This window comes from Hibiscus syriacus, unplaced genomic scaffold, assembly GCF_006381635.1.
Source record: "Hibiscus syriacus cultivar Baekdansim isolate YM2019G1 unplaced genomic scaffold, ASM638163v2 tig00111758_pilon, whole genome shotgun sequence".
Classification (NCBI taxonomy): domain Eukaryota; kingdom Viridiplantae; phylum Streptophyta; class Magnoliopsida; order Malvales; family Malvaceae; genus Hibiscus; species Hibiscus syriacus.
Window position 1 is genome coordinate 1,977,888 of NW_024063170.1, and position 12,079 is coordinate 1,989,966.

Consider the following 12,079-nt stretch of genomic DNA (forward strand, 5'->3'; position numbering starts at 1 on the left):
TAAGGATGTTCAATTATTTAAAGACATCGAGACCAGACCTTAGATCCAACTAACAGTCTTTTATCGATGAATTTAATTAAGAGAACATGATCTTTTTCTTTCGTTCTCAAATTTTAAGTAAAATCAGATTTTAGAGTTTTGCTTGATAGAATACCCTCTTATTTTAAAATCATCGAAAATGACCTTCTTATATCTTAAGACAATCATTTCACAATAATTTTAAAATAAAAGAGTAGTGTCCTTAGTCAAATTATTTTAATAGAGTCCAGTAATGCAAGTGAGGGTATCATACAAATTAAAATTAAACCATAGACCTATATGCACCAAATTACATTCACATTATGCTACGTAACTAAATTTATAAACAAATGAAAAATATGCATAATAAATTTAAAAAAGGACACGCTTTATAAAATATATACATAGAATATTACCATGTATTTACATTTAATATATAATAAAACATAATGAAAACATCACTAAAAAATTTTATACATATTTCGGCTTCCTCGCTTCCAATCTCTTCATCTGATCGTTGGATCAGTTCAGTTTCGGAATATGTTACTCTCCTCAGTCTTCTCTTTAAGTTGACCACTTGGATTCATTAATCGACTGTCGGAGTTTCCACCACGGGTAAACTTCTCTCTTTTTTCTTCATTTTTTTGTCTCCTGGTTCAGTGGCTTTGATTTCCCCCTTTTTTCTGATCTGATTCGAACTCCCTCCATTCGATATGCTCTTCTCTTTCTCTTATATGGTTGTTGCATGCTTGTTTGGTTGTGGTTTGGTCATGGTTGGCAGAGTGGTAATGGTGAAGGGTTTGGTGGGGAAAGTCTCAAATTTTACGGGATTGGTAGGGAGTTGTTATATTTTTTATTTAATTGATTTGGTCAGATTTGGTTGCAGGGATGACGGTAACACAGTGACCAGCGTTGACGACAACTAGAGTGACTTTGACTGCAATGGTTGCGGCGCGACTTCATTGGTGGCGACTGGAGGCTCCTTGACAGTATGTGACGACAACGACTGTCGATGGCTTAGGGTTAGCCAAACTAGTTTATGTTGTGGGCCATTAAGGTTTTTTGAATTGAGCCTGTTTGGGCTTATTGTGTGGGCTTGGTTTTGGCATACAAAATGTAAATATTAAATAATAATAATTATTATATAATAATATAAATTGGTTTCAACCTGGATAAAAACGGATGTCTACACTTGTAATTCAATTAATCAAAATATGAAATCAATAAAATTTAAATATAACACGTATGGACGAAGAACTTTATATTATATGTTTTAATTCACCATCAAATATTAATTAAGAACTCAAAATTAAATTAATACAACATCAAATTAAATAGTTTCATTAAATAAATTTAAAGAATAACTAGTTGGTGTAGTGAGAGGCACTAGTTCCTTTAAGCAAGGTAAGAGATTTAAATTCTAACAATTGCGAATAGAGTAAATGGGTTAGGAGAGTTGTCTTTGCCTCTGTAATATCCGATTCGGTGTAGTCAATCAATAGATTGGACACCGGTTTGACTAATAATATTTCTTTATATCATTGATTATCAAAAAGTGGTGTAGTGGGATGAGACATTAGTTCTCTTAAGCAAGGTAAGAGATTTAATTCTAAACAATTGCAAATAGAAAAATGGGTTAGGAGAGTTGTCTTTGCCTCTGTAATCCGATTCGGTGTAGTCAAACAATAGATTAACACCGGTGATTATAAAAACATAAATTTAAAATAAAATTACATAAAATATTTGACTAATATATTTTCTTTATATCATTTGATTATCAAAAGTTATAAAAATATTATAACGAAGGGATTTTACATTATAAGTTTATAACGAGATTAAGAAAGATAGAAAATTATCTTAATGGGTATGAAAATTATGTTATGATGGTATGAAATGTGATATGATGAGATTTTGTTATTGGTGAAACAAACATATGATTTATATGTATGGTATAAAATATTGTTTTTATGTTTGAATTAGTGCTATTTGAGTAGAAAATTATATGGATTTAAATATAATATTACGATTAAGTGATAATTTTGATTTGTAAATTTGTAAATATTATAGGATAATAATATGTTACAGAGACTATATACGATCGTATGTAGAGTGTTTCGTCATTACAGTTAATAATAATAATAATAATATAATATATTTATTATTACGATGTGATGGTGGTATGATCAATACGATGGGGGTGGATCTAAATATTTTTAGAGTAGACATATATATGTTAATAATATAAGAATTTTAAATAGGATGAGTACAAATAAAATTTCATGATGAGTATCATCCGTAAAATTAGTAACTCGTCGATGAACTTACATTTCTAAGTGGGTACAAAAATTTCATGGTAGGCCCATCGATAAATAAGTAACTGATCGAAAAATTTGAATTTGTGGATATTTCCTCACTAAGTTGAGGCTCTGCCTCTGATTCATCATTACAACACCATAATATTATAATAGGATTTACTATTACAACATGATAATAAAAACACAAATTAAAAATAAACATTTTTAAACATAACCATAAAAAAATTAATCAACCAAAATTAAATACGGAAACAACTCCATTATATTGAAAATTATATCATATGAATTATATGAAATTTATATTATATAAACAAATTAATTCCCACGACTTTTAAAGGGAAGACAAATCAATTAGAGGAAAAAACACGCCCAAAATCTCAATTCAGATCCATAACTGTTTCCCCATTCCTTGGGAGATTTTGATCTTAAATACACAGAGAAATAATTGGCAAACCGACTGACACAATTTCGGCTCCGAAATGCAAATGAAATTTATACTCTCTTCTCATATTCGTCGCAGCTCAAGTAGAATTCAAGAAAGTGTGAGAGACAACACTTCTTCTGATTTGGGTTTGTATCGAATCAAAACCCTTTTCTCTATAAGTTCTTTATAAATGCTTTATTTTATTTTCAGACGAGCTTTAATGGCGGTGGCTGTTAAAAACACACAAAACGAAGTTGAGTTGCTGAGTGTTATGTTGTGGCTTAAATGAGGAGTGCACGCCAGCTTACATTGCGTGTGCGCGTGAAAAAGTTCGAAGGGTATTGGCTTTGCGGCCTATGTTCGGAGGTGGTTAAATACGAGACGATTCGGCGCCGGAGAATGTTTTTACAACGAACGAAGCATTGGTTCGACACATGAAGTTCTGTGAGCAGTTCAAGTCATCGAGTCCGCCGGAAAATCCTACTGGAATTTGATCACTGCAATGAAACATCTGCTTTTAAGAAGTTTTTTTTTTTTTGGGATAAGTTGCTTTTAAGAAGTTGGATTCTCCGAGGCAGAACAAAGGATCCAACGCTTGGCGAAGTTAAAGAATGGACGTTTTAAGGTTGTATATTGTCTTAGTTCGGGGGAAATTTGAATATTCTTTCGGGCAAAGTTTAACTTCGGAATTCGGATAACTTTTTTTTTTAGATTTATTTAGCTGTCATCTTTGTAATATATTCAAGGTTTGCAAGAATGAATTGCTAATTGCAATTAGATTTAATTACTTTAACGATATTAATAGAGTAAAATAAAAAATTATATTTAGATTATTTTTCATTTATGTTATATCTTTATAGATGATTTGAAATCATCCGAATCTCGTCAGTCAAGATCTTCAATTAGTTGTTTCGCTCATCGAATTCTTCATGTGGCTCATATCTTTTGGGTGCAGGCTTTCGAACCAACTAAAGTGTAAAGTTGATACATTTGACAGGTAAATAAAACCTATCAAAGTGAAATCTAATATTTAACCACCATAGTTTGCTAACTTATAGATAGCTATAATGATTTTATGTATGGTATCATTAGTTATAATCATTATAAATACCCAATAATTATAATCGAGAGGGAGATTCTAACTTTTATAGTCTCTAGCTTTCTATCTTCTCCCTTATGCTCAACACTTGCTTTTAAAGAAATATTGATCAATAATCATTCTCTCACTTATCACCACTCTCCACCGAATTCACCGAATTAATAAAAAAAACAGAAATCTATCTTGTTCAAAATCCATATAATCTAATGTACCACTCTGATTGGTACCACCCCTAGGGTTAGGGATGTAAAATCAAGTAATCGTTCATGTTTCAGTCATATCCTATCAGGTTAGGTAAAATCGTATACATGTCGTGTCAGGTCAATTTGATGGTTCGACTGGCTCGGATCAGGTCTGGTCCAGGTCAAATCAGTTCAGGTCATTTTTAGGTTGATTGACATCAGATTCAGTTTGAGTTCAGGCCGGGTAAATTTCAGTTCGGATCGATGTCAGTTCAGGTAAAAACTATTCAGGTCTGAAGCAGTTAAATACCAGGTTAATTCAGGTTTGGATGGACTTCAGCCGGATCTCATTCAGATTGAGTCACATCATTGACAGACAAAATTCAGGTCAGATCTTACCAGATATGGGATTGACTTCAGGTTGACTCACTTTTTATTTTTGGATTAATTATTTTTTGGCTTTCATGAAAGTTGAACTGCAATTTATAACTGTATATGATTTAGAGAGTGAATTAAAAAATATATAAATAATTATGGATCAATTTTGATAAAAATATAATTTGAAGGAATAATTTGAACAAACATGAAATTACAAATAAAATTTTAAATCAATTAAACAACATGCTTTGATGAGGGATCAAATCAAAATAATTTTAAAATGTGAAGTTGAAATTAATATAAAATTGGTCTAAATTGTATCCATTTAAAAAGTTGGTGAACAAAAGTTTATAGGGTTTGGAGATTATAATATAATTTATAAAATTTTGAAAGAAAGTTCATTATGTGATTTATAGAGTATGGAGTAAATTAAAAAATATATAAATAAATATCTGCCAATTTCATATACAAATATAATTTTAAGGACTAAAATTGATCAACTAAGAAATTACAAATTAAAATTTAAATAAATTAAACAGCACAGGAGGGTCAAATCGAAATAATCGTAAAATGTGAAGAAAATTTGTAAAATAAACTGAATTGCATTCATTTCAAAAGTTGAGAGAAAAATTGAAACAATTATAATATATATTAATGTATATATTATATAATAATATAATATGTTGGTGAATGTTATGATAATATAATACATGTTTATATATTATAATGTACATTTACTTATGCATACAATATAAGTATATACTTATATAAGTATATACTATAGATATATACTTATATATGTATATAATATATATAAGTATATATATAAACTATAAAGTAGAAGTAGAAGTATATAAACTATATAGTATATATAGTATATAAATATAAAGCGTATAAATTATAATATATATATATATATATATATATATATATATATATATATATATATATATATATATAAGTATAATATAAGTATGTAAACTATATGACATAAGTATATATATGCATGTATGTACATATGTATGATGCATGTATATACTTATATATATATATTATACATAAAAGTATATATGTAATTATGTATGATCAATGATACATGTATGTATGATGCATGTATGTGTGTATATATATATATATGATGTATGTACATAAGTGTGTGTATACACACATAAGCATATATAAGTCTATAATTAAACATTAGTGACTAAAATAAAATATTCTAAAATTAACATTTATATTTAATAATTATGCACATTAAAGGAAGAAGAGAAAATTAATAGTAATTAGAATGTATACAAAATTAAGTTGCATAGAATTAAAAATTCAAGAAGAGATTTACAATTAAACCGTGACTAAAATGAAAGAAATTAAAAGTCAATTTATAAAGTAGAAAACAATAATTGTTGGAGTGCGGGCCTAATTAACACAAAAATTCTTATTGGACACTTATCTCATCTCACTTGGTGTCAACTTCTCAATTTCTCTCTGTTCCCAAAATTTCTCAATTTCTCTCTAAATCCCCACTTTCCCTCTAAATTCTCAAATAAAATCAAAATTTTTTACACATAAAAAAAGCTTTCTTCCATCGGTCACTTTAAATATATATATATATATATATATTATATTTTAAAAGTTTATGTTAAATTATATTAAATTATTAATTAATTATTACATGAAAAATAAATTAACTTATAATTATTTAAATTAATTTTATATAATCTAATAAAATCATGTTGAATAAATAAATTATTTAATGAAATTAATTTGATGATTATAATTAAAATTTATAATATAAAGATTCTAATTAATATAGAAATAAATTTATTAATTTAATTATCATAACTAACAATTTTTTGTAACGTTTAAAAGTAATCATATTAATTATTATAGTTTATTATAAATTCAAAATCTCACAACTTCAACGTATATATTATCATTAAATAATAATGAATATAATTTATTTATTGAATGTATAAAACTAATTAAAGTTTTTCTTTGTCTTTTGACACGTTCTCTAGGGTTCTTCATGGTTTCTACGGTTGTGATCCTTGATTTGTTTTTTTGTTCTAGATTTTTAGTGTGGTTTTCGTAGTTTCGGTGATGGGTGACATAGAACAAGTGATGATTGGTTTACGCCATGATGAGGTGGAGGAGGAGGCGTTGCCGTTAGTCCAAACGAAGAGGGGAATACAATTTCTTTTGATAATTATTTAGTGGGCTCCTTCCTTACTTCTGGAATGGTAAATTTCCAGGCGTTGTGCTCGACTTGGCAAATGTCTGGCACCTGATTGGTGGGATTTTGATTTTTGATTTGGGGGATGATCGTTTCTTTTTTCGATTATATCATACAGTGGACCTTGAGAGGATTCTTATTGATGGACCGTGGTACTTTAATTCTCATCTCTTGATGTTGCATCATCTTGTTATTGGGGATGATCTGATGACTGTCCCATTGAATTTTGTGAATTTTTAGGTTCAAATTTTAGACCTTCCAGTGGGTTTTGTGTGGGAACCAATTGTACAACAGTTAGGAAACTTTATTGGCAAATTTGTTGAATACGATGACAAGGCTGTTTCGTTGGGATATAGGGGCGTATTAGGGTGCGTGTGCAAATGGACACACATAACCCTCTCAAGAGGAAAAAAAGTTTCTATTATCGGATGGGAAAATGCTTATGCCCTCTTTCAATATGAAAAATTGAGGTTATTTTGTTTCATGTGTGGGCTTCTGGGTTATGGTGAAAGTTTTTGTCCTCAATGAGTTCTTAAGGAGCAACATCAACTCACTCCGATGTGGGACTTATCGTTACGGGCACCTCCTAAATTTCGAGCTAATATGTAAAGTTCGTGGTTGTGGGATAATGATCAGGGATCTGGGAAGACAAAATTATCACTGAGTGAGGGCACTAGTGGCATGAGGATTGGGGTTGGTCAATAGGTTGGTTATCGTGGGCTTTATGGTGTTACTAGGGGTTGGATTTGGGCAAGCTCGAATTTGGCTAGTTCCTCTATTTGGAATGAAAATGTCATAGATAGGGGTTTAGATGTGGATATGACACCTGAGGAGGAGAATGATCTGATTCTCAAGACAGATGGTTCGAAAAGGCCACGACAGAGTTTATCCATGGAACACGGGTTAGGTGGAACAGTGGACTTGTTTCTGGTATATCTCAAGTTGGACGGTCACAATGAAAATCTTGAGTTGGAATGCCTGAGGTCTTGGGCAGCCTCGGGTAGTTCGCCATGTTCGGTATATACTGAAGGATATCATGCCCATTGTAGTTTTCTTCATGGAAACTAAGTTGTAGAGTTCGTATATGATTAAAATTCGTTGGTCTCTTGGTTTTTTGTTTGGTTTTGAAGCTGATGCTAGAGGTAGTGGTGGTGGTCTTTTCTTAGCCTGGAAAAATACATGTGATGTTACTGTGTGGTCGTTTTCTAATAACCATATTGATGTATTGTTCAATCATGATTCGAAAGGTTTATACTGGAGATATTAGTTTCTATGGGATCCCTGAAGAGCAATATTGACATGAACCATGGGAGCTGTTGCACCAATTAAATGATAGTCCTGATGTTCTGTGGTTGGATATCATGGACTTTAATGAGATCTTATACTACATGAAAAACAGGTGGTTTGATTCGGAATAAGAGGCAAATGGAATCTTTCAGGATTGTGTTAGGTGATTGTAATTTGGCTGATGTGGGTTATATGGGATCATCTTTCACGTGGGAAGAGGTCATCGAGTGGATAATAATATCCGCAAACGCTTGGACAGAGGTGTAGCCAATTTATCTTGGGAGTCTCTTTTTCCCAATTTTATGTTGACCCATTTGGTCAGCTCATTATCAGATCATTTCCCACTGTTAATGTACAATGTTAGGCCCCTAAGTGAAGGAAGATATTGGCATTTCAAATTTGAATCCTCCTGGCTCCTAGAGAGACTTATGAGCTAGGAGTTCAATATTTGTGGAGAATTACCAATGGTTCCATTGTTGACAAGATGGCTACTGTTCGTGGTGGTTTGGATGCTTGGTTCAGTCGTATTCACAAAGAAAATAAGTTATCGGAGTCCATGCTAAAAATGAGACTAGCAGAATTACTCAATAACCAGCCCACTGATGATGTGTTGGGGACATTGTAGACACTAAGATGCAACTAAATTTTGAAGTGGATAAATCGGAGATTTACTGGGAACAGTGCAAAAGTAACCTGGTTGAAATTTAGGGACAATAATACAACCTTTTTCTATCATTTTGCATCGTTTAGGAAACATCGTAATAGGATCCAATCTTTACGGGATGATAATGGTGAGCAAATGGAGGGTGAAGTTGCATTAGAGTCACTTGCTCGTGACTATTTTCAGTCTCTATTTGCTTCCCAATTCGATGGAGTGGATGAAAGAATTATTGAAGGCATAAGACCATGTATAATAAAGACGTTGAATGTTGATCTGTTGCATGACTTTTCGGCCAAGGAGGTTTGGCAGGCAGTAAAATCCATGGGACCTCTGAAGGCGATGGGGAGTATGGTTTAGGGGCAATTTTTCAGCATTTCTGGCATATTATCGGAAGTGAAGTAGTAGATTTTTGCATTAAACTATCTCGGGGTAAAGCATATATTACTATGGTGAACCATACCTATATTGTTCTACTTCTGAAGGTTCATGAGCCCACTCGTATTACTCAATTTCGACCTAGTAGTTTGTGTAACATCCTTTACAAGATTATGTCGAAAATGTTGGTGCTCCGGATGTAAAATACTCTTCAGTCGTGTTTTGATGAGGTACAAAGCACCTTTGTTCCTGGTCGTCTCATAACTGACAATGTTATAGCGGCTTATGAATTGCTACACTTATTTACTCGAAAATGAGAAGGGTTGATTTTTTCTCTTTGAAACTAGATATTAGTAAAGGCCCATGATCAGGTCGAGTGGCAATTTTTGTGGGATATTATGGAAATGATGGGTTTTTCTTTAAAATGGATCAAAATGTTGCACCGTTGTGTCTGTTCAGCTTCATTCTCAATCGTGATAAATGGCTTACCCAGTGAAAAATTTATCCCCCACGTGGCTTACGTCAAGGCGATCCATTGAGTCCGTATTTATTCTTGATATGCAGTGAGAGAATTTCCTCTCTTTTACGCCATTCTAATTGCACGAGAAGATTTAAAGGATTTAGAATTAATCGTTATGCCCCGACTATAACACATCTATTGTTTGCCGATGATATCTTGATATTTGGGGAAGTTATTGTCCTTACTGTTTTGGATCTTAAATCAGTTTTGGATATTTATGGCAAAAGTTATGGCCAGAAAAATTGAAGTGATGTTCAGAGGATATTAAATGTTTCTAATTCATCAAATCTGGAAAGATATCTTGGGTTACCTGCTCTGGTGGGGCGTAATAAGCGTGGTGCCTTTGCGGATATGTGTGAGAAATTGTTATCTAGGATCCAGTCTTAGAGTGTTAAATTGTTATCTCAGGAAGGTAATGAGGTGTTTTTGAAGTCTATTCTTCAAGCCATTCCAGTTTATGCAATGAATTGTTTTTTGTTACCTAGTAGTTTGTGTGGTAAATTGGAAAGTGTGATGGCGAAATTCTGGTGGTAGAAGACAACTAATAGAGGTTGAATTCATTGGTATTGTTGGGAGGCTTTGTGCTCGTTGAAATCTAATGGTGGTCTTGGCTTCCAAAATCTGAGGAAGATCAATATAGTCCTTCTTGCTAAACAGGACTAGAGGTTTATTGTGTATCCTCACTCACTGGTCAGTCGTTTGTTAAGGCTAATATATTTTTCGGGATCTAAATTTTTAAATGCTCGCTTGGGTTCATCCCCGTCGTATGTTTGGAGGAGTATTTGGTGTGCCCGATGCCTTTTAGAGAAATGATTGAGATTGAGGGTTGGATCTGGTGTATCTATCTTAGTGTGGAATATTTATGGCTCCCTTATGAGTCCCCGACTCTGGTTCAATCAAACTGCGTAGATTCGATTAATTGGGTGTCTCTGACCTCATCTTAGAGGAGACGATGGAGTATAATGAATCCCTTATGAATTCAATTTTTATGGAAACTGAACCTCAACTCATTTTTCACATTTCTCTCTCGAATTTTAAATAGAACGATTTTCTGGTATGGAGAGGTGAACGATCGGGTATTTCAGTGTGAGAATTGACTATATAATGTTAATATCAATTATTGAGGTCCCATCGGCTACAAAGGCTTCATATAAGCAGATTTGGGATGGTCAATGTCAAAGGAAAATCAAATTGAAAAATTGGAAGTTTACTCATAATTTTGTATAAATGAAACAAGTTATCTTTGTGGGATATATCTTTCAAGATCCATATTGTCCCATTTGTTCGGGATATGTAGAATCGATTGTGCATGTTGTGAGAGACTGCCGCTTAGCTAGTCTCCTTTGGCCCATGCTCTGTTTTATTTGGCCACTGGAGATTACATAATTAGATTTCTCTGATTGGTGACATTGGTTATTTACTAATAATCCTTCCGGTAAGCATGTTATTATCTAGTTGCTATCTGGGCCATATGGTTCTTCAGGAATAAACTCATACACGATAGGAGGAACACGACAGTGAAAAAAGCTTTACCTTTGTTAAATCCCACTGTTCGGACTTTTTGGAGGCTACTCTCCAGCCCTCTGCTTCGGCTAGGTCCCAACTAGGGCATTGGTCTCCTCCTCATCGGGGATTTGTCAAAGTGAATATTGACGCTTGGTTTGTACATGCAGAAAAACATTCTTGTTCAGGGTTCTCATTCGAAATGATCAAGGACTAATTATGGGTGCATGCCGAAGAAAGCATAATGGATTACCTTGGCGTTTGTTGCGGAAGCGATAGCCATGATTCGTGCTCTCCATTTTGCGGCGAACTTAGGTTTCACTCGAGTGGTGGTAGAAGGAGACGCAAAAATAGTGATCCAAAAACTAAATGAGGAAACGACTAACTTCTCTGAAATTGGGGCTTTCATTTGGGATGATTGGTCACATACAAAGGCTTTTCGCTCTTGTACTTTTAGGTTCACTCCAAAGGATGGTAATATGGTGGCTCACCTCTTCGTCTCGGATTCCTTGGAGGGATCATTTGATTTCTTTTGGGTTGAGGACGCCCCTCGTTCAGTGGTTCTTCAATCGGCTATGGACAAAAGTTGGTTGGATCCCCCGTAGCCAGTGTATGTTCAGTGTTGAAGTTGTCTAGCTTTTGGTTTTATCTGCTGGTTTGGTCTCTCTACAATCTGTTTCTTCATTGTTTTTTCATTTGTCTTGTTGCACGGGAAATGGATGGCTGGTGTTTCTTCTTGTTTACTTGTTTTGTTTATTAGCTTCATTTATTCCTTGTTGTTTTTTTAGGACAGTTAATGTGCTTTAGTTGGTTGTTCCGTTTCCAAGACGTTATGTTTTCGTTGTTATCCTATTTAATTAATAAACTTGACGGTCCTTTTAATAAAAAAATCTCACAACTTCATCAATTGTAACTTATAAGTCATGTAAATATCAAGTCATATAAATGTCATCTCATGTCAATAACAAGTCGGATTATTTACAGGTTGAGTCAATTACAGGTAAGGTTGATAACAAGTCGAGTAATACCAATTATTTTTCAATTTAATCTCGGGTTCGGATTCATATCAGTCAGATGCAGGTCG